The following is a 24,651-nucleotide window of genomic DNA, read 5'->3' as shown; positions in this document are numbered from 1 at the left end:
CAGAAACACAAACTGGAGAGTAGTGTTTTAATACTGACAGGTCATTGGCTAGTTTACTCACATACTACACCCAGACTCAACTATTGATAGTTTCTTAAGTGCTACTTGAACTATATTGGTGAATTTTTAATACTTTGTCACATTAAAATCCTCTGCCTTTCAGCATGAATGGCTATCCATAACAACATGCAATAAATTATCTAGGTTGGAATTTAAACCAAACCAGCTTAAGCAGACCTTCCAAATATTAGCACACTTCCTTATGGAGTTACCCTGCAACTACATTCTTTAATTGCATCACCAATATAGTCAGGAAAGTATGTATTGGAAAGCTGTCCAGCCTATAAGGTGGATATAAGCTTGCCAAAATTCTACCTTTTGCTCGTTAGTATAAATGTTGTCATTAGTAAAAAATGTCAGTTGGTTCCCCTGATGTGACAATCATTTCATTAAATAAAACATCTACCAGTTGCTTACATCTGAATAGCCATAGTTTCCCAGTCATTATGTAGTAAAATGGTGTTCTGAAGGGTAAGTCACTTTCAGCTCAAGACTGAAGCAAGCTGGGCTCTCGTCCCCTGAACCACTGCTGTGCTGTGGAAAGCAGAACGAACCAGCCTGGCAAGGATGCTCATGACACATCTGGTCTTTGCTCTTTCCTGGCTACCTGGTTGTACAGAGCATGTGAGGACAATGCAGGTTGGTGTCTGCTTTGCTTCATGTTGGGCTCAGCTAGTTTTTAAGTAACAACAATAAAAAAAAAAAAAGGCAAAAGACATTTCAGAATTATTGTGGAAATTGCTTTGATCTTGCTGACCCCTGAAAGAGCTCCGGGACCTCCAGTTGGAGACTGCACAGACCCTTTTTAGCACCCTGTCTGCCAATTGGTTTTTAAAGAGCAAGTGGGGACTAGAGGATGCACATGCGCCATCCTCCTGACCTCAAGAAGAAGAATTTCTTGTTCCTTCTTCTAATAGTGCAGGTTGGGAGTCACTCCTGGTCACTAGAAGTACTTCAAATCCACTCAGTTCTAACCATTTACAAAATCTTGCTCAAAGCTTTTAAAATACCACTAAAAAGGGCAGGCCCTGGAATAAGATGAAACTTTACAGGCTGATCTCTGCCCCCTCCCTTCTCTCCTCCCAGTCTCACCCTTACACCCCTGTTCCCCACAACCATCCTCCCCTTCTTCTCAGAGAAGAGGAGGGCCCCATGGGTACCAACCCACCCAGGCACATCAAGTCACAGCAGGGATAAGCTCATCCTCTTCCACTGAGGACAGACAAGGCAGCCCAGCTAGGGGAAAGGAACCCAAAGGCAACAGGGTCAGAGACAGCCCCCACTGTAATTGTTAGGGGACCCACATGCTGACTAAGCTCCACATCTGCTACATATGTGTAGGGGGTTATAGGTCCAGCCCGTGCATGTTCTTTGGTTGGTGGTTCAGGCTCTGTGAGCCCTTATGGGCTCCCATTAGTTTACTCTGTAGGTCTTTCTTGGCTAACACTATAAATGATACTCTGCTGTGCTTGCAGTCAGGAGCCCGGTATAACTGTCTTATGTAAGGCTTCATCCAGCAGCTCTGGGGGTTTTATGGAAGAATGTGAGGAAGGACTAAGGGAGCCAGAGGGGTCACCTGCCCAATCTTAAGCACACACTTTTCCCTAGCAGTCTGACATCGCTGGTTGAAGCCTGTTACCAAAACAGTAGATAGTTGCCATAGAGATGGTTAATGACAGGTGACAGAAACAACGCTTCTGGAGTAGTGGAAAGGTCTGCCCCAAAGCAGACATGACAGTGTCCTCCACCTACGTGTCAGAAGTTACTTTTGACTGCCATGGCAGGCAGTCACAGAAAACTGTAAATCAAAATGCATTCCCCTCCTTAGAATTCTAAAGGCAAATCGCATTTTCAATTCTAAGATACATAAGCCGCCTATAATTCTCTAGACAGGAGTCTCCCAGGCTTGAGGAGTTCAAGGTCCACCAAATATTCATTATATTTTTATGAAACCCATGATCTGGTGTTTGTGCATAATTTCATGGCTATTTAATTTCCTCACTACTTACCAAAAAGTCACAGTAAAAAGTCTTCCTATCGCTATTTCTTGAGGAAATATCTTTGGGCCAAGACACAGTCCTTCCATTACTACTTGACAGAGTAAACATTGTTTGCTGGATTTTTGTACCACAATTGTAGGCCAGGGTGCAAGTGGAAAAGCAAGAATTAGAAACTGGTGCAAGAACACGGGGGACAAGCACGACCAGCAGGTTATTTTGGTATCGTGAAAAGCACCAGCCAGAGTGAGGCGTCACACTGCCCGGTTGTCTGGCCGCACTCCTTCTGGAATCCATACTCAGCATTCCCAAGTTCCCAGCCCGGAACAGAGTCTGATACACAGAGACTGGAAACACAGCACATGGCATCCAGGCGCAACTGAATTTCCTGCATCCTGCCCTCATTCATGTAGATGGCCCAGGGGTCAGGCAGAAGGCAAGGCTGAAATAGCAGACTGGTAAGACAGGGGATCAGCTGAGCAGCTCGGGACCACAGCTCAAGGATGAATGCTGACACTCTAGACAAAAGCTGACATAAAGGGGATTTGTGGGCTGGATTTGACATGTGGAGATCCAGTTTATCGCCAGTGGTTCAAAGGCTTTCTGGAAACAATACACATAAGAACTACACTTATTTAATTAAATGCCAGATATATTTACGCACCTTGTAAAACACTTTTTTCTCACTTGACATGGTACTCATATTTAATGGATGAAAGTATCCTCATCTTTTCATTTATAAGAGAAATAAGATCCAAAAAAAAATCTTAAATACCTATCCAATATTACATTCCTGCAAGTGGTACTTGCTAAATGAAGCAAGAACTCTTGGGAGTGATCTCCATTGTTAACAATGCTTCGAGGTGTCCTGTCCTTTAGGTTCATCAAAACCTTTCCGGGAAAAAGATGACCATGTCCATCAAGTATCCTGCTGCCGTCTTTCTAAATCACGCTAAGCATGCTTAGAGGTATTTTTTGTTCACCATTTTAACCTTTTAAACATATGCTATGTTGTGCGACTATGCCTGGGGAGACATGAACAAATGCCTATTCACACTGGACAGGTGAATGACAACAGACCAATGAAATAATATCACTCAAGTTTAGCTTTAGTGAACCAGTGAGTTTTAGAGTTACTTACACAAGTATGGGTGAGGGGTCACTTATAAGAACAGGGATGACTCAGGCAGCTGCCTCATCACAACCTACCCCAGCATGGAAGATGACTCACCAAAGCTGCCTCCCTGGAACGGCCTCGGGCCTCCTGCGTTGCTTGCAGGTGGTTCCACAGGTCTGAGAGCATCCCTTTCCAAGCAGTTATTAATGGTTGCATAGCACTGGGGAGGAGCCCTGTGACTATTGTCTCAGCTTCCTGAGTCTTTTACATGTCATTTACTTTCTAAGTCTTACAAGTGTTCTTTCTCCTTCTAAGAGGAAGTATTTCCATCTGCAGGAAATCAACACACACAATGCACTCTAATACCTTCAACTAATCATCTCCAGAAATGTGTCTGCCATCTTTGTTCTTAAAGCTATTAACAAGACCTTACTGAGCATTCTCTGTAATGGACACCTTAAATTGAGCATACTTGAGGATCTACCTAGCCCCAAATGAATACAGTGCATATATACAGTATGAATCTGTATAGCCTTCTCAAATTAAATCTCTGCTTGCTTTGGCTGGCAGTTTGGGGTGGGAGGGTATAATATTTTTAGAATGACTTTAAAGGACTCCTTACATGCTATGGACAATAAACCTTCCTCCACTCACTATCTTCTAGTTGTGCTAATGGTACTGTACTCACTAGCAGAAGACCCCTCTGTGTTTGGTTTTGTTCTCAGATATGCCTAATGTCCTTGTTTTATTAATACTATTATTATCATTATTATTATTATTATTATTATTATTATTATTATTATCCATGCCCACACTAAACAGATTGATTTGGTCATCTTACAACAAAAGTTCTAATAAATCACAAACTCACACTCAGTATGAGTTGACACATGATCCTGGATATCCAGCTTTGGAAGAAAACAAACTATTCAGTTGACTGAATGTCTGCTATTGGCCCAGTTCACAGGTAAAGACTGCTGTCTCTGATGGCTGCAGGCTCTCCTTCTCATGCCCTGCGGACGCAAATCAATGGCTTCGCTGGCTGACCTCACTTGCTTAGCACTTAGGGACATTTAAGTTGGTTTCACACCTCTTCTTTTCCAGCATGCACTGTCATTCCAGACAAAGGAAAGTGTCTACTAGAAAATCCAGAGACTCTCATGAAGCATGTACTGTCAAATGAAGCACAGAAAATTCACCTCTGGGCTTCATCCAAATAGTATTTCAGGCCGTGTTCAGGGTTTGAACGCTGCTTCAACCAAAGTGTCTTGATTTTGCTTTTATTGCTGCTGGGATAAAACGTCCTGACAAAAGCAACTGAAGGGACAAGGGCTTGTGTTAGGTCCCAGCTCAGGATGCAGAGTCCATCATGGAGAGGGAGACATAGCAGAAGGCAGGAGGGGCCTGGGGACGAGCAGAAGGCTGGCTAGTCCCATGCACCCACACCCAGGAAGCTGGGCACAAACAGGGAGTCGGAGTGCCCTAGTAACCCTCAAAGCCCACCGTAATGCCCACTTCCTGAAGCAATGCTTCACCTCCTAAAGGTTCCACAATCTTCCGGAAGAGCTCCACCAGGTGGGGACTAGTGTTCAAATGTATGAGCCCAGGGGGACATTTCACATCCAAACCACAGCACCCACCATTTGGAAGCATGTGCTCTTCTCTTTGCCTTCTAAACATAACACAATGTGAGGGACAAAGCTATGCTGATAGGACACTTGAACTTGAAGCCAACAGGCAGATCTACGTTGTAATACTTGTCAACCTCAAACAAGCAAAACAAATATCCTCCTCCTCACCAACCAAAGATTCTAAACAACAATAAAATCACCAAAAATAATGTCTAAATCCCCGAAAGACACAGAAAGAGAGAAAAAAACAGACGGGGGGGGGAGAGAGAGAGAGAGAGAGAGAATCAGATGAAATAATTCACTGATGACTCATTTTTGCCTAACCTCAGAGTGTCAGCCCAGTTTCACCCTCAGACCACTTCTTTATGCAATCAGGTATTGGTTTGAATTATTTTATTTGATATATTAAAACTAGGTCTTGGAATTGAATTCTGTAAGCGATGGAAAGAGCTTAAAGGAGCATTTAACCAAGAACTCTATTTTATAGAGACCAAAACTGGAAGCCAGAGAACATAAATGATTTGTCCAAGGTCACGAAATGGCAGATAAAACAAACAAACAAACAAACAAACAAAAAACACCGTTACCCTTTATATTCTGATATGCATGTAGTTACTACATACAAATTCTTCATGCAGACCATGGTCTAAGAGAACTACAGTAAGTTAATCTCAGCTACAGACACCATTCGGAAGATGAAGAACGACTTCCAAAAGATAGAAGACAAGATGGACCTGCTGGCCATCAACATGGTACTTATCACCAACTTCAGCGCCGCACTATAGGACTGACAAGAACGCATCACCAAGCTCGCAGGCGTGTGCGCACTGCTGCGGAAACTGCACTTCGTTTTTGAGCTGCCCTCACCAAGTGTGTGGAGCTGGGTGCCTATGGGCAAATACCAGGGTCGTGCCAGCGCCGTGCTACAACACCGCCAGCACCTGCCCACCTTCCACACCATCCAGGATGACTTCCAGATCATCACAGCTCACGTGGCCCCTCGGCTGCGGCAGCACTTCAGGGAAGGCTCCTCGGGTACCCCGAGCGCGGGGAGCTGCTGCTGGCCCTGGGTGAGCCGGCCAAGGATCTGTGCGAGGAGTTCCCGGGAAATGGTAGAGGAGGCTTAGGGTTGGCTAGAGGAAGAACTGAGCAGCCTGGAGACTGAGCTGGCATTCTCCTCTCCCGCGCCAGACCTGTTAGAGTTCACTGTCCTCGGAGGCGATGGCTTTAGGGGTCGCCTCTGCCAGGTGGAGCTGTTGGCCGCTCCGGGCCCTGCCGGTGCAGAGAAGCATTCACGCAGAAGTTGGGCGGTCGCTGTTTTGCACTGGTGGAGATAGTGGCCCTGGAGCAGCCGAGCCAGCATCTCAGGGTCTGCAGACAGCCTTCCAGAGCTGCCTGACAGATGTTCGTCAGGCCCTGGCCACACCTCGCCTGGCTAGGGAGGAGGGCCCCAGCTTCTCTGAGTTGCTGGCAAACGTGGCCAGCTCCATCCTAAGCCACATTAAGACCTCTCAGTGGTCATTTCACAGCCAAGGAGGTGTCCTTCTCCAATAAGCCATACTTCAGGGGCGAGTTCTGCAGCCAGGGGTCCGTGAGGGCCTCACTGTGGGGTTCATCTGCTCCATGTACCAGACAGCCCAGAGCTTCCCAGAGAAAATGAAGGTGCCACACTACCTGCCCTGCTCCTGCTGCTCTCTTGCCTCTGCCTGGATCCTCACACTCACTGATGGACAGTTTCCGTGCAGGATCAGTCTCCACTTACACCTGCGAGTACACTGTCTGCAGAAGCCAGAGAGACAGCAAGGCGGCTGCTGACTCACTCTGTGAAGGTAGAGGGCCTAGTCATATCCCGCAGATGCTACGCAAGAGTGTGGAGACACCGGACTGGCTCAGTGCTCTGGAGCGCCGGAATGTGCGTGCTGTCATGAAGCGTGTTGTGGAGAGCACAACTACTGATGTACAGTGGACCTCCTATATGCAGAGGGTGTCTAAAAGGCCCAGCAGCTGGAGCAGCGACTCCAGCAAAAGGACCTTCTCTGTATACAGCAGCTCCCGGCCGCAGGACTGCTATCCAACTAGCCACACTCCCAGAGCTCCAATGGACACCAACTTCTTGAGCAATATTCAGAAGCTGTTCTCCAAACCAAGTCCTGCGGAATTCAGTAAGTTGTCGGTGCCGGTTAGTGTCATTAAGATCGGCCTGAAGACGCTCCTGGAGTGTGTGTGGCTGCGCTTTGGGCTACCCCGGGTGAAGGTGGCCTGCCACTTCCGCAGCTCTAACTGTGGGCTCTGTGGCTGACGAGGAGCTAGCGCACCTGCTACTAGATGAAGTAGGTTTATGGACTCTTCTAATAAGCTTGTGTGGCCTTCTCAAAAAAAAAAAAAAAAAAAAAAAAAAAAGATAAAATACGTAAATATGTATAGAAAGATCATTAGGAAGTATCACTTGTCTCTGAGAATGATGGCCACTGACATGAACCACAAAGATTCTAATGGTTATAAATTAGGAGCTGAATTGTGTCCCCATGTAGTCATTTGTTGAAGCCTTAACAACCAGTATTTCAGAATATAGGATTTGAATATAGGTATTTACAGAGGTAACCTAGTTTTGATGAGGCCATTCAGAAGGGTTTCAATCCGATATGACTGGTGTCATATAAAAGGGGAAACAGAGAGAAAGCAGATGCCAGATGGGAATAAAGGAGTTAGTGGAAACCAAGAGGCAGACCTCAAGCTAACTAACTATCAGAAGCTGGTGGACAGGTGCTCAGCAGGACACAACTCTTCTAACTTTTGTTAGAAGATGGCTTCTCCCATCTAGAACCATGGGACATTAAGAGATTACTGTTTAAACCTCCCATTCTATAGTCTATTTCTTACTTTGGAACACACTTTGAAAACTGTTACAACAACTAGTGGGCTTAGGTCTGTTGCAAAGAGGCTTCAGTAACTGTTTGAACTACATATCCAGTTTTATAAGGGTCAGAGATGGCTACTGACCTACGTAATTCTCCGTCTAATTACACTGAATTATATCCCTACTTTAAAATCTTAATAGACATTATAATGAGAGAGGAAAACACAATCGATCTGAGCCTCTGCTCCTCCTCCAGGAAGACACCTGTAATCAGGGTGGTGTTCCTGTTGCACTGGGAAAGGGACAGCATTCAACGAAAGAGTCCCTGGGGCATTAAAAGGGTTAATTCATTTAAGGCTTGGGCTGTAGTTCAGGGAAAGGGAGCTGTGCTTAAGTGGATACCATCAGAAAATGAAGGATTCTATCATCGGATGTTTTACCTACTTACCTCATTAGTAAGGTGTTTGTTATTGTTGTTGAGGTTTGGGGGAGAGGCTTGTTTTCTTTTGTTTTTGAAACCGGGTCTCTCTATGTAACTCTGGCTGTCCTTGAACTCAGAGATCTGCCTGGCTCTGCCTCCCAAGTGCTGGGATTAAGTGTGTGCACCTCAAGGGGATTTCTAATTGTCACCCGGAAAGCAGAAGGGAGGGGATGGGACTACGGCTGTAGGGTGTGGAGAAGCAGCAGCCACCACAGAGACCACAATAGGGATTTACAGTTGGAACAATGGTTTCAGGGTGTGCTCAGCATTACTTTGTGTCTTGCTCCATCCCACACAGAGCGTAACCTTGAGTGCTGGTGGATGTCCTTTGAAGACGCTGCTACTCAGAAGAGAAATATCAATATTTTGGCTGGAGCTGCTGGGCCAGTGCCCAGAAGGCCCGGCCTTTCTCATCCTCATGTGTATCACCGTAATCAGAAGGCACCAGGGCACTCACTATACACCCCAGATAGGATGCGAGAACCCACACCACCCCAGAGGAAACCCAGTGGACAGCAGCACAGAGGAAGGGACTTTAACACAAGTCACATATGTAATTGTGGCTTTATCAGTGGCCACGTCACCAAAGCAAAACTGAAGAAGCAAATTTAATTTTAAAATATATCCCTTGGCTAGTATGTCTGAGATATCCTTTCATATATAAGCAGTACTTATAATAGTAGCAAAATGTTCTACATTCTTTTCCATAATATAGTATGTGGCATACATTTTTTTTTTTTTTTACCTTTAGCACATTTTAGTTGAGACCATGTTGGTGGACTCACATGGCTAGCAGCTCCCATGCAGAGAGCACTGTTGATGACTTGACCCCTGATTTTGTGGAAATATTAGAAATAAAGAACTGCCTGCCTCCATCAGCTAGGATTTGTGGGATTCTACAAAGAGGATTCAGTGTCTTCAACAGATAAGTAGTAAGAGGGCAGGGTAGGGATGGGAATGGTGACATAGGAGACTAAAATAAAATGAAGTCATTCTGGGTAACACAGATACATTTCATTTAAAATAATGATTAATTAAAAGGGGTGGAGATATATCTTACAGGTAAAATGAAAGCTTAGTGGGCTCAAAGCCCTGGGTTCAACCCCCAGTACCACAGGAGGAAATGGTACTGAGGTAAGGAAGAGTTAAAGGGGGGAAATGTTAATAAATTAAAATATTCTTTTTTTAAGATCTATTGAGTGTATGTAAGTGACATGCATACATCTGGTGCCCTCAGAAGCCAGAAGAGGGTACAGGATTCCAGAAACTGGAATTATGAATGATTGTGAGCCACCATATGGATGCTGGGAGCCAAACCCAAGTCCTCTGCAATAGCAGCAAGTGCTCTGACCAACAGCTCTCCAGCAGCTGATTAAAAGATTAAGAGATTTATCAGTATCTGTTAAAGACATAGGCTGAAGTATTTACATGTAAAGCAATGTCATATACAGAATCTACTTTAAAATATTCCAGGGAAATTAAAATGTAGGAAAGTGGTAGGCGAAAGAAAAACGGCTGAGTGTTGACGTGGTGGTGGAGGGTCTCCACCCCTCCTATTGTGTTTGCTTGAACAGTCCCATTATGAAAGGTTAAAGATGCCAGGTGCATCGGCACACAGCTTTAATCCCAGCACCCAGGAAACAGACACAGATGTCTCTCAGTGTGATATGATCCTGATCTAATAAGACCCTGACTCAAAAAAAAAAAAAAAAAAAAAGCTAAAAACCTGTGATTAAATTGCAACTAGTTTATCGTCTCAATTGTGTCACCGGTGTAAAAATTACCCAATTGTACACTTTAAATGTGACTTTTACCAATTTTATGTCAATTAAACCTCAATGCAGCTATTTAATAAAACAGTCCGTTAGGGGGCCAAATGCACTTGAGAACCTAGCATGGAGGCTTTTCACATGCACCATCTCAGAGATCATTTGTTAGAATGTGTCTGTTGTAAGAAAGAAAAAAAAAAAAACAAACCCTCAATTCTTCACTTCCTAAGAAACAAAAATGAGTGCTAGAGAGTTGGCTCCTCAGTTAAAAGCACATGTTGTTCTTGCAGAGGACCTCTGTTCCAACCAAAGAAGTGGCACACAAACCACTCAGACACCGGTCTCGGCTAGATATTGATGGTTTATTAGAAAGTCTTTTCAGGGCCACGGTGAGGACTCAGGAGCCTAATTGTGACCTCTACAAGTCACAGTAGGGTTTTCATAGAAAGAACCAAACAAAAAAGACATGCGGAGGGCAGTAACACATTTGGCTAACCATACAAAGCAATATTGTGTTTTTGGCTAACTAGACAAAATATTATTAGCTAATCTTTAAGCTGATTGATTCTAGGTGATGTAAGTGAGGGTCTTCCAAAGCACAGCCCGAGTGCAACTGAGTGCAACCAGCTGTATAGATAACAAGGGTGCAGCCAGAGTGTAGCCTAGTGTGTAGATAACAAAGTAGGAATTACGACACTATTGGATCAAAGTATCAAAGTATCAGGTCGGCTCCACCCTCTGGCAGGGTCTGTGTGTGTAAGTAACTTGCCTCCTTGGCAGGGTTTGTTGCTGTCAGCTATAAACAACTACTTCTAGAAAGCAAGGTTAGAAGTTTAAAACTTTGAACTTAATTTCACCTTAGAAACAAAATGGAAGCTGAAATGGCTGTGGTTATGGCTCAACACAGACTCCAACGGTCAACAAGCCCATTGCATTTCCCAGCACCCACAGGGTGTCTCAGAGCCCTCCATAACTCTCATTCCAGAGATCTGACTCCCAACTCTAATTTTCAAAGGCAGCGGCATATGTGGGCAAAGCACGCAAAATAAATCTTAAAACAAAAACAAAACAGAAGTAGGTAAAGAGTTGCCAGTTCTGGTGTTACACCATGCTTACAAGCTAAGGAGGGAGTCAAACTACTTTAATGGTGCTGATAAGATACAGATCAATTACCAGTGACTTTGCTACTCATGACGTAAAGCAGCAGAGCGTCAGCACACTTTCATGTGAGGCCACCTGAGTCCTGCAGGATGAAACATGGCCCACACGGATATGTTCATACAGTAGTCTTCATTGCAGCTGCGGCGTACTTAGCTTATAAAACCCATCTCATTTCACATGTGTAGCAAGCAATAAAAAGTTACATGGGGAAGATCTGGAAGGAGATAAGAGATATGAAGTCATGATCAAATATGTTATATTATGTAGGCAAAAGTTTATTGTGTAGTCAAATGTTGATTTCTATACTCTCCATATCTGGTGGCAATCCTTGTTCTGAGAATCTCCTGTCTTCATGTTATGTAAACACTGCTTCCTGATATGCCAGTAAAGCAGCTCCCAACCAATCACTGAGCAGGGTAAAGAACAGGGATGGACTTCCTGCCAGTCACGGCGGAAGGAGCTAGAAGAGGAAGTAAGAGATTCAGCCAAGGGAGATGTCTAGGAGGGACAGGGAGAAAGAGCTGAAACAGGAAAGCTACAAAGTGCAAGTATCCCTGGGATGTGTACTGGGAAGAAACCAAATTAGCTTAGAGGGTTATAGAGTAATAACTGCTCAGTTATTATGTTGTGAAGCTTATTATTTGAAAGGATCAGACTAACTTTGTAACCTATATGTCTTCTAAAGCCTATACTTTTGAGTTTTAGGCCCAGGTTAAGCTCAAGCCTCGTAGTACCTTTCCAGAGAATGAAGGAATGTGACCCTGGCCATCTGTGAGGACAGATATGAAAAAGCGAGCAAGCAATGACCTTCACTCAGCAAAAAGAATGACCAGACCCTTGTCTTCGAGATAATGGTTCTTAGCAACCAACCCAGATGGCCTCAGTCCTTCTTCTGAGTGGCCCCTGACCTCCAGCCAAAAGCCTGCAGCCCTGATCTTCAAGGATGAGCTAACCACCCCCACCTTCAATTGCAGCCACATCCACACTTGGCAGGACTGGCCAAGCTTGAGCACCTAATACTAACCAATTATCTTACTTTATAGCTTCCTCATCCAATCCTGAATTGCCAAGACTGCAACCCCTAAAAATTCCCGCGCCTTATCCTTTAAAAACTCAAGGCCTTTGTCTCCCAATGCCACTCTTTGCTGACTGACAGGAGTGACCCCATTGCAAAATGGTTAAAATAAACCTCTTGCAATTTCGCATCGATGAGATCCGTCTCCTGAGTTCTCTTCATCCCTTCTGGATATTAGGCTCATGCTGGGCCTAACATAGTAAACAAATATAAAAGAGTCTCAATTATTTGTGTGGTAGCAGGGTTAAGAGAGAAACTGAGAAACACAGTTTTATAAAAATAATCATAACATTTTGGCATATCAAGTGGAGCCCGAACTTACATAGAAAGTAAAACTAATGAGCAGTGTCTTGGTTCTGTTCATCAAGAGAGCAACCACAGTTTCTAAGGCAGGAGCTCGTAGCATCCTAATAACTTCCTTCCCCATGTATATATCCTCTTTATGAGCGATCAGAATAAGACAGACTTAGAGAAAGAAGAAACTAAGAAAATCACAGTTTTATAAAAATAATCCTAACAGTATTAAAATAACTTATTTTCAATAAAAAAATAAAAATGTGTAAATCTGTATTTCAAAACAAAAAAAAAGTTTGCTTTTTTCTTTTGGAGGAAGGCACCATCATACTCCTCACAATTGCTTGCCAGGTGAAATGCCTCAAGTAGACAGTACTGAGGGGCCTGTGTTCTTGTCCTACTCAACAACATGAATAAGAGCAAGAGGAAGCCATAGAAAACTATCTCAACAATGTTTGATTACATGATTGATAAAAGCCCAGGGGTAATTCTATAGCTTCGGGTATGATTGGATCTAGGGCCCCACAAACTTCATGAGTTGGTTTTCTTCCTCTTAGCTCTTTTTCCCTCAGTGTCAACACTACTCTGAGACAAACCTTTTGTGTGGTGTGATTATATCTCATTTATCTGGTGGAGGAATTTTAATACCTCTTATCTGTGGCTAGGTAGATTGCTCTACCTGATTGGGCAGTTTGGGTAGTACACAAACCATCATGAGCAAAGAAGCCTCCACTCGTACTGTATGTGTCATAGATTTGTATATGAACTGCAACAGTTTTAAACAGATGGAGATGTCTTCATGCAGGTAGGTGTTGTGTGGGTAGCCTTGGTTTGGGTGATGTGTCTAATCTCCTGCTAGGAAGTCTGTCTTACTGAAACCAGACTGGTTCTCTAAAGTGATACTTGGGAGCATTTAGCAAATGTGAGGTCAATGTTGGATACACACACACACACACATGCATGCATGTACAACAGCAGCAGCAGCAACAACCACAGAAGTCCACCATACAACAGTTCTATTACTAGCAATTCCCAAATGATAGTCTTAAGCCAAAGATCAAACCCAAAGCTACATGACTCCAGAACACACCCAGTTTCTGCTTTAATTTCCTGCCTTTAGTGGATCAAATCTAAACTTGTGTATTTTTGTGTTTACTTCCTTTCAGTTGAAAGTTCATCCTTCCTTGTGTCATGATTACTCTTGATTATCAGATGAGATTTTTGAATCACCACAAAAATAAATCTCTGAGCATTCCTGTGAAGAGTTATCTAGAATAGGTCACGTGAGGTGAGAAGATCTACTCTAAGTGTGAGCATCAGTCTTTCTTCGGGCGCAGGACAAGAAGAGCTAGAGCTAAACACAAGCACTCACTGCAGTGTGCTTCCCAACTGAGGACGCAAGGTGACCCTCCATTTCCTGCTGCTGCTGCCACACCATTCCCATCGCAATGGGCTCTCATAAAACCCTGAGCCAAAACAAACCTTCCCTTCCTTCAGCTCCTTTGTCAGGCATTTTGACACAACAACAGGACAAGTAACCTACATAAATACCTAATCTCAGTCACTCAAATTGTATGTACCCTGGGTAGTCTCAACTGCCTTTACTCATTCTTTTTAAGAACCTCTGTATTCTTTTTTTTTTTTTTTTTTCACTTTAAATCCTTGCTGTGGCTCTATCCCTCCTCTCCTCCAAGTTCCTCCCTCCTCAGAAAAGGGGAATTCCCTTTCCCCTCCACCCCAGCTCATCAAGTTGCATCAGGACTGAGAATGTCCTCTTCCCCTATGGCATGTCAAGGCAGTCCTGCTGGGGCAGTTGATCAAAAAGCTGGCAAGTGGGCCCATGTGTGATGTGGTCCCCACTTCCCTTACTAGAGGACCCACATGAAGAAGCCTAGGCTGCCCATCTGCTACATCTTTGTGGTGGGCCTAAAGAATCTTTGTATTCTCATTTGAAGTACATATGCTTCCCAAAACTCATACCTGTATGTTTCTTTAAAGCCAAGATCAATATGTCTATGTTAAATTACAAAATTACTCCCACAATAAAAACAAATATATTTATTTGTACTAATCACAACTCACTACTTAATTTTCTCAGGGATGAGGAGCTTTTCTTAAAAGGTCTTTTCTTAAAATACATACGACAGCTTTTGGAACATCAGACCAGACCAGCCTCTCCCTCGTTAGATTTTTTTTTAAGCTACCAACATGGAACCAATATTTGCACAAAGAGGCTGTCTGCCCAGCCTTTGCTGACTGTACTAGGAATAGTCACCTGGCCTAGGCTGGCCAAGCAAAAGATCTCTCCTGAGACTTGAACCTGAACCTAAGATCTAAAATGCCTTGTCCTTCCAAAGCTGTAGAAAGCTCTAACTCAAAATCTGAAGACTACCAGCTTTTGACCTTGTGTTGTGGGAAGTGGAAAGAACCAGTTTTGCAGAAAGAATCCAGTAAATTATTCATGAGGAAGAATTGGAAAGCATTAGATGCCTGCTTATTGAAGCCTCCAGGCACCTGATTCTAGGTTCATAGGCCTGCTGGCACTGCGTTCCCAAGTTTTCCAGGCAAGACATCCCAAAATCTGCCTAAAACAGGTTCCATACTGTGCAAACAATAGAAGATACAGCTGACCTGACCCAAGACCAGCACAAAGAAAACATTTACTTTTTCACACAGTGAACGTTCTAAATGCTTGTGTCTCACTTACTACTCCAGGTTGCAGAGTTAATGATGTGTGACTATAGTAGAATACAGTCAGCCTTCTGCTCTCACAGGTCCTAGATCTGTGGTTCAACTAACTGTGAATTGGGAGTATTTGAGGGGGAAAGAATCTATACTGAACATGCATAGGCCTTTTCATTGGTGGTCATTAATCCCTGTGCAATACAGCATAACAACCACACTGTCAGAACAGCACAGCATTTGCACTGTGTTAGGCAACATGGTAATCGACAGATTACTAAAATTACACGGAGGTGTGTGGGTTATATGAAAACACTGCTCAAGTTTACATTCAAGACTTGAACACGGATTTGGTTATGGGGTTGGAGCGGAATCTTGAAACCCATTTCCTATAGATGCCAAAGGATGATTGCTCCTGAGATTAGGTTATTTAAAAGGCTGAGAGTTGATTTTGGCTCCTAGGTCTGGAAACCAGGGGCTCTAAGAACCTGGTGTGAGAATCTGCTCAGTGTCTGCGGAGGGTTCATGTACAGAAAGACAGAAAGGCGGCAGACTGCGGAAGAGGAGCACACGAGGGGCAGACTTGACAGAAACTGCCTTCGGGTCCTAAAGAATATCAGTCCCTCTCAGTGACCCAGGCACCTCCCAAAGTGCCCCCACCACTAACATGGCTGCAGTGACAATAGATCTTCAGCGTTTCAGAAGGGGCAAACTGCATTCCAGCCAGAACACATGGCACCCATTACTCATTTGCTGGGGTTATGTGGTGTGTTCTGGAATCGGTGAAGAAGCTAGTGAAGGTGGCAGGAAGCAAAGCACGGGTCACTTGTGCAGGAAGAGCCTGGTAAAGGCAGACGCATCAGGATGGTGGGCAGTGCCACATATTCAGGACCATACAGAGGCAGGGCCAAGAGAGAGAAAGGAAACTCCAGAGTCCCGGCAGGAACATAGGGGCAGTAATTGGGCCATCCACTAAATCCAAGAATACGGAGAAACACAGTGCATTTGTGGGAACCTGCAAACTCTGGGAGAAAGATACAGACACAAGCTTCTCTACCTTCTATGAATTTCTCTAATAAGAACAGCCAGATGAACCAATGTTAAAAACCATCTAGTACGGAGTCAGAGACTCCCTTTTAGTATCATCTTTCCTTCTGACTCAATGATGGCCTGTAACTGGGTTGTTAATGTGATGAAACTGATACCAAAGGAAAAGAATGTGTTATTGGAGACCTCAAGGTCATGTCAATTGTTGCTAGTTCTCAGTGATCCAACATGAAGGAGCCTGCCGGGGAACCCTGCATCAAACACAGGCCTGCAGTGCTGAGGACTCTCTCTGCCTTCCTTCACTTTTCAGACTATCTGAGGATAGAATCTAAGACCAGTCCTGATCCAGGGGCCTGACATGCAACAACCTCAAGAGTTTTTGGGGAGTCAGTAAGAGCATTTGCTGTACAAGGATGAGAACCTGTGTTTGGATCCCCAGCTCCTATGTAAGAAGCCAGGCATGGCTGAGAGTGTATGCAGCTCCAACACTGGGTGGGGGTGTGGAAACGGATCTCAGGAGCTCACTGACCATTTAACCAAAACAGTTCAGTGTGAGACTGTCTCAAAGGAGTATGGCAGACAGCAATAGAAGGTACCTGCAGTCCTCCTCCGGCCTACACATGTGCATACATGGGCGTGATCCATGAGGGCACACACACTTATCCAACACACACAACAGAGATGACACAGACTAACACGAGTCTCCAAACAGGTCGGCTTTAGAAGCCGCATGACGAAGTGGCGTACCTTCTTGGCACTGCGCCCCTACCCTATTCTTCGCTCATCACATTTCTATTCCTGCTACGTTCCTCATGCTTATCCAAAAAGTGCTCTTTCAGCCTCCTGACTTCCCTAACTCTTAAGAGGGCTTTTGTTACACCGTATTAGATTTTCCAAAGCGGTCCTGGCGAGAGAGCTGAATACCTGAAGTACAGACTGGCATTAATCCAGCCTACAGCCAGTCAGGACTCTGCCCTTTCCCAGCTGCGTGGCTGCTATCAAGTACTAAACTCTTGATCCTTGCTTCAGTTAATTGTAAAATGGAATAACAGCACCAACAGTTCCCAGAAGAGTTAAATGTAATATGCATTGGTGAATGAACTCTGAGTTAGCTATTCTTAATATTGTTGCCTCTCTAAGCAATTATCTCCCTAGGAAAGCAAGCTTTGACACTGACTGAATGTCTTTGCATTTATTCATCTGACCAATGACCACAACTTGGCTCATACCTCTACTCTCACCTCTGCCTGGGACTGAATTTCTGCCTTTCTTGGGCCACAAGCCCTTTATCTTAGTGCTCTCCCTCTCTCTTTCTTCCCCAGCCCTCCCCCCTCCAGTGTTCCAAGTTTTATTGTCATTCTGTCTTTGGATTTTAACTTTGATGGCAGTGGCAGCATCAGTGGTGACGGTGTGTGTGTGTGTGTTATGTTGTGTGCACAGGTGAGCCTAACCTTGACAACTTCAGTGGACTTCCACCTTTAAGTGGGTTCTAGGTACTGAGCTCTGGTTTTCACTCTTTTCATCAAGTGTTTTTACCTACTGAGCCAGCTTACTGTCCCTGAATGACTCTTGTCAAAGCACCAAGTTCAGGTACTGGAGCACTTGCTGCTCTTCTAGAGGAGCCTAGTTCACGTCACACCATCCACATTAGGCAGCACACTGTCGAATGGAACACTAGTTCCAGGGTATCTGGTGTCCTTTCCAGATCCCTGTGACTATCTATACACATGTGGCACATGCATACATCTACATATGAGCCCACACCCACACACACGCACACACAAATAAAATCTAGCAATTTTAGCAAGTCACTTCCCATACGCAAAAACCACAAAAGTGCAAGGTCCCACCTCTTCTGGCTGGCTGATGTTGCTTCACCATTTTTGTATCAGCCCCACAGCTAAATGAATCCTACACTAAATGATTCCAGAAAGCAAGGTCATCTTCTTGTAGGAACATAAAAACCATGCAGAAAATTCTCATGGCACAATGAGAGAAAATATGGGACCATAGAGACAGAAAGTAAAAGTCCCTCTGTGTTCATTCACTCTCTGTGTCATCCTTTACTGTCTTTAAGACCTTTCCATGTTTTCATGATGAGACAGTACTTTGGTTTTGTGTGGTTCCTTTTACATAATTGGGAACATACGGGGTCTGGGGACTCATCTTCATGCAACGATTAGTTTTAGAAACCTTTATAAATTGCACAACATTTTGAAGGATGGCTTTCTGTTGGTCTCTAGAGTTCATTTTTCTGTTGCTAGACATTGAAACTGTTTCCAATCTAAATAATGACTGCATTCAATCACATCTTTAACCACATTTAATTGCCATTTAAAAATATGAATTTTAGGAGCTAGAGAGATGGCTCAGTGGTTAAGAATACTAGTTGCTCTTGCAGAGGACCTGGGTTGAGTTTCTAGCACCCATATGGTGGCTAACAACACCCTAACTATAGTTCCAGGAAATCTGATGTCCTCTTCAAGACTCTCCAGGCAGCAGGCACACAAGTAGTGCACATAATTTAAATCATTCATGCACCTAAAAGAAAAATAAATCTCTAAAAGTTATACTTTAATTAAGTTATTCTAGTATTGTTGATAGCCAGTTTCTGTGTTTATAACTATGTATAATATTCATCAAATTGTAATCATAGATTTGCATAATTACATACATAATAAAAATCATTCATAGGGACAGAGTAGAAGCTTTGCATTTTGGATTTATTTTTACATATACATTCTGTGAATTTGGACAGGTGTTACTACACACTTAGTTGTAACAATTTATCTGGGAACTGTGGCTGAAAATGGCAAACAGGCTTTTCCTCACTTTCTGAGGTTCGGCTCAGCTGGGCTCTCTAGTATCACAAGTGCAATCAATTGTCAGTAAGGGCTGCAGTAACCACAAGGCTCAGCTTGTGACTCCACTCCCAAGCTCACTCACTGTTCACAGGGATGCTCAATCGCTGGTAACCAGAGGCATCAGCTCCTGGTCCTGAAGCTCTTTGGGTAGTAATGTTCAAGATCATAGCTGGTTGCACTGACAAAGGAGGCTCAAAGAATAGTGGGGACCTAACTTTTGCATACCCCCAAAAGCACACTGAAACTCTACCCTCTAATATGAAGGCATATTCCCATTAGATGATGTCATAGCAGAGATTAATTAATGAAAGTGCCCGGAGAGCATGCTTCCTGTCTCACAGCATAAAGACAGTAGGGGAAACTACCAGACCCTATTGAACCCTTAACCTGCATGCCTTGATCTGGGACTTCCCAGTCCTACACAACTGTGAGAGATAACTGCTTTTTATTTTATGTCACCAAATTTACAGTATTTTGAAATAGCAGTGGAGCTGAGTTTGAGAGCCATGGACAGAAAAAAAGAAATTGTGGTCCTTTTTGTAACATCATCTCAGAAGTGACATTTTATTGCTACTCTAGTTTGCTACTCTAGCAACATTTGTCCTAACTAAAGGGAAAATATTACACAGGGACAATCCCAGGAGTGGCTACTAGGAACCAATGGGAATCATCTCCTATAAGCAAACTGGCTTCTCTGTGCCTCATTATAAACCTCTGATTTATTTTTTAAAAATCATAAGGAACCAAAGAGTTAAAATATGTGAAGTCCTTGGAACAGTACTAGAGAAACATGAGCTAACTCTGGAGATAAAACAATACAGACGGAGCAAGACTTGGTGCCTGTAGAATAAAAGGTTCAAGCTCACTTCCAGGTTTGAAAACCCATCATCCCTGAGTACAAAAACCCACCCAATCCTGATCATGAAATCCCACCAATCCCTGGGCTTGCCCCAAGCTCAGGACTTGAAATCTCACCAATTCCCACCCTGGAAAACTCCACCACCTCGAAACCCTATGTAGAGCTACCTCCAGCTCAGCTCTTTGCTGCTTCTCACCCAAGCTAAGGCAGCCGCTCTCTTAGGACTCTCCCAACAAATCTCTGGGTGAGGTTTGCTGTGTGACATGACTTTGTGTTATTGCTTAGCTCCTGACTGCCAGGATTTCTTTCCCCTCAGAGCTGTAACACGTCCAGTGGGGAAACTTTCCCCTCAGAGCTGTAACGTAGTGCTCACACCTGTATTCCAATTCTTGAGACAGTGCGAAAGATGGCCAAATCCAGGGAAGTCTGTGCTACCTAGCTAAGCCCAGGCAAACTAAGCAAGTGTACACTAATTTGTCCAGTTCAAAGAAGTCTGCAACTGCTTGTTCAAGACAAATTCTAGATGACCCAGGGTCCTTCAGAAGAAGTTGAAGCATTTTAAGAATGTAGAAATTACCCACTTTACAGTAACTTTACAAAGGCAACACTGTGACGGGGAAGCCTCATAAGGCATCACCAAATTTCCCACAAACTTTCCCCTGATCAGAAAATGTCAAGCTCTAAAACAAACCGTCATTTCTAGACCTGAACAGGAAAAGACCTCCCAGGTTCTGCTCGGCAGATGCAAACTATTTGCCTAACTGCTGAATCTGCCCACTTTGCAAAAAACCACACCATTTGTAAGCCGCAGAAATAAGGGCCCGCTTGTCTTCCTACTATAGCATTTCTCACTGCGCTTGGCAGACAAGGTAAGATTAGGGGCTCACCCAGGAAGGTACTGAGTTTTTGTTCTTTTCAAAGACGATTTGTTACCAGTTATTGGTGTCAAGGCCTGTGCTCTAGCCTTCCTAACCAGCCAGACACTTACCCACTTATCCTCAGCAAGCCGATTAAAAAGACAAACCGTGAAAAGCAGAAGAGAGAGGTTTACTCGGTGTCACATTACAGAAGAACGCCAGAAAGACCCAGAAACCTCACCACCTCCAAGCATAGTTGCAGGCCAGGTGTGGTCCTGCCTAACCCTGACCCATGAGTGTCTCAGCTCCTGGCTCTCCTGAAGGGTGATCTCAAAGCTGCCATAAGTGTGTGAAAGCTTGGGTCTCCAGGCTTCAGCCTTCTTTTTACAACATGAGATTCCCAGGAAAAAATCTAATTTCTTGGAGGCCACAGTCAATGATAGCCAACAGGAGAGACACAAATGCAAATATCCTTATTCCTACCAGGCCAGTTATGGTCTTGCTCTGAGAGTTTAAGGCAAGAATCAGTCAGTACATACCCAGCATGAGGACTGGGGAGTTGGCTCAATGATTAAGAGCACTGGCTGCTCTTGCAGGGAACCTGGGTTTAGTTTCCAGCACCCACATGGCTACACACAAGCCTCTGTAACCCGAGTTTTAGGGTTTATACCCTCCTCTTCTAGCACCAGGCACACACAAATATACAGGCAAAATACCTATCAACATAAAACATGTTGGTTTTAATCATTATTTAAAAAAAAAAAAAAAAAAAAGCACAGAGCAGCAGATGAGTGAAGAGAGGTGTCCTGCTTGACAGGCTATCTAAAATTCAGTGGGTGGGAGGAGGTTAACCTTTCATCCAGATGTAGAATATGAGTCATGAATCAAGAGATTAAAGAAGGGCTCATGCCGTCACCCTGAAACTGAGGAACACCAATGTTCCCCAGGGCAAAGAAATCTCAAAACAAGTCAATTCCGCACAGAGCACACGCTGAACACTCACAAAGTGGAAGCTCTGAGCTACAAGTTCCTGGCATGCGAGGGGAGCTCAGGCTCACACCGTGGAAAGCCTGCCTCTCTTGCTCAAGCCCCTCAGGAAAGAGCAATGAGGCTGGAAAGTCCAGTCTAGCAGCATGGAAGGTTATTGATGGGCCACTCACTATGCCTGTCCGCCTTTCCACCAACAGCAGCTGCACAGAGATGTCTCATTAGCTTTTGCTTTTGTTTTTAACTACCCTGGTCCATTTAATCAGCAGTGCCGCCTTTCAGAAGAAAACGATTCTCTGTACCAGGTGATTTATCTGCAGGGTAAGGGCCGATAGGTCAGCTGTAGTTCACAAACCAAATTCTTTCAGCAGAGTTGTTTTTTTGTTTGTTTTTCCACCCTCTGAAACCATACTTTCTTTTGAATTATCAGGGCCTGGTAGAACTTGTCTGTACAGCCACAGCAAAGTCCCCACTTCTGCAAGTGAACATTCGCACACTTGAAATGGGGAGCCTCTGACAGAGGACAGAGACAGGGGAATGCAGTCTGTCATAAATTCCAGCTGCTCAGGTGCTAACCTGAGTGGAAAGCGAAGGTGAGTCTGTGGGCACTTTTATTTCCTACCACTGCTTTTGCATTCTTTGTGCTCAGCAGAGGTGAAAACTAAATACTATGGCGCACTGCCTCTTCTTTCCAGACCAGCTGAAAATCAGTGACAATGGCCCACACAAGGCAGCACTTCTCATGGTCTCTCGGGCTGCTTTCTGACTCACGCTGAGCTAATCACATCATCTTAGCAAAGCAGGAGTCAGATAAAGACGTGGGCTCTGGAGCAGGTTCCAGGCTCCTCAGCTGTGTGACCCCGAGCAAACTAAACTGCCTGTGTCCCTGTTTCCTCAGCTGTAACCACAATATCCATCCTATAAGGTGCCTGCGGAGTCTAAAGAGCCATCTTTGCCCACATGGTGGGTGCTTAATAAATATTAGTTACCTCATCGTGTTCACTGCACCAATGTACAAGTTCAGGTTCGGTACATTGCAGAGCTTTAAAACAACAACAACAAACAAACAAAAACCACGGTGATTCCAGGCAAACACCTTACTTCATCTAGTTGCTGTTCATATGCTAGCCTCCTGAACCGACATTCCCACTACATGTACCCGGTTCCAGTCCACCTGTAATACATCCTCTCTGTGCATTCATGTCTCACAGTCTCTTTCCAACTCCATAACCACTCTGCATATTTTTTTTTCCTTTTTGCATTACTAGAAATTGAACCTAAGGCCTAGCTAGCATAAGCCAGACAAGCACCCTGTCCCTAAGCTACATCCCTAGACTTTCTTTTCAGTTGAGGACAGTATTGCTAAGCTGTTCATGCTGGCCTTAAAGTCACTCTGTTACTCGAGTAGGCCTTGAACGTGGCATTCTTCTCACTTAGCCTCCCAGGAGGCTGAGACAGATTATAGTCCTGAACCACCATGCCTGGGTAGCCCTAAACTTCCTTTCCCCTGCGTGGTGTGCTGGCCCTGCTTCCTTCCTACAGTGTAAACTAAGAGCTGTTCTTAGAGCCGGGACAACACAGGCACACATAAACGCTAGCGAATATCTGCTGGGCAACTAAATCACGTTTATACCTAGTAAGTTTCTCTACAGCTTTAGATAACCTATTCTTCCACTAATACTAATAATAGTCAACGTAGCCGGGTGGTCAGTGGCACACGGTTTTAATCTCAGCACTCAGGGAAGCAGAGGCAGGTGGGCCTCTGTGAGTTCCAGGCCAGCCTGGTCTACAGAGTTTAAGGATAACCAAGGCCGCACACACAAAAAACCCGATCTCGAAAAAAATAAACATAAATATTCGGTGTATTTTAAACTGCAGCTAACATTTACAAGGTGCTTACGACAGATGAGATTCTACAAGGATAACAAACTCCTTCAAACCTCAGTTAAATTGTCTGAACTCCCTTTTACTGAGGAGGAGCCAGGAAGGCAGCTCAGCAGGGTGGTGGTGCCTACCATCAAGCCTGACAACGCGGGAAAGCTGACTCTCACAAACCCGTCCTCTGACCTCCGCACGTGCACAGACAGCCACATGCAAACTAAGTCAGGATATTAAAAGAACGTGCTCAACGTCACAGGGGCACTATTTCCACCATGCCCTGACTAATCTGTTTCCCCTACAAAAGAATACTCCACTGGCTTTACCAATTCCGGTGCCATCCGCTCCAGCATAAAGCTTTTGCCCAAGCAATTATGAGCAGGGTGTCTCTACTATATTAATATACAGTTCACTCCAGGCTCTCAGGCTCTAACTTCCGTGGGTCCCGCATGGCGAGTTCCCGGAAACAAGTTTTGAGGCTATAGGAACCCTGTAGAGTTAGTTCTCTTATTAGTACGGGGAGAAGGCGAACTGTAGCTGTCCCCTGCCCGTGGCCCCGCTCCCCTCCCCTCCCCGCCCCGCGCTTGAAGTTTATCTTCATTTATGGCCGTGTGTGTGCACATATGTATGTGCCAGACGGCATCAGATGCCCTGGAGCTGGGGCTACAAGCAGCTGTAGGTGCTGGAAATCAAAGTCTAGTCCTCTAAGAGCAGCGAGTTGAGTCCTCTCCAGACCCCTTAAGCATCCTTTATTCGACACCTCTGAGACCTTCCACGTGTCGGGATATACAGGTGATCTAGAGAAAGGACCAGGGAGGAATCCAGCACCAATACTGCCAAACTGAGGGTTGGGGCAGGTGCACTGAGCTCACCCTTCCTCCTCAAGCCCCGGGTAAGCTTCAAAGCCTAAGGTTTGGTCCAGAACTAGACGTTAAGGACTCCGGTACTAGAGGGTCCCCTGTCATCCTGGGCTTCACAAACAAACCCCCCGTTTCTGGCATCCCTTGAAGGTTTTAAGTCTCCATCCGGCCAGAG

The 24,651-nt window shown here is 44.5% G+C and overlaps 1 pseudogene; it reads left to right on the top strand.

The window, feature by feature from the left end:
* Positions 1–5,437: 5,437 nt before the first annotated feature.
* Positions 5,438–8,741, top strand: LOC129668678 (vacuolar protein sorting-associated protein 51 homolog; annotated as a pseudogene).
* Positions 8,742–24,651: the final 15,910 nt, after the last annotated feature.

The sequence above is a fragment of the Psammomys obesus genome, unplaced genomic scaffold (genome assembly GCF_907164565.1).
Source record: "Psammomys obesus unplaced genomic scaffold, mPsaObe1.curated_primary_1811, whole genome shotgun sequence".
NCBI lineage: Eukaryota > Metazoa > Chordata > Mammalia > Rodentia > Muridae > Psammomys > Psammomys obesus.
Note: the sequence above shows the minus strand (reverse complement) of the source record. Positions and strands in the feature narration are given on the sequence as shown.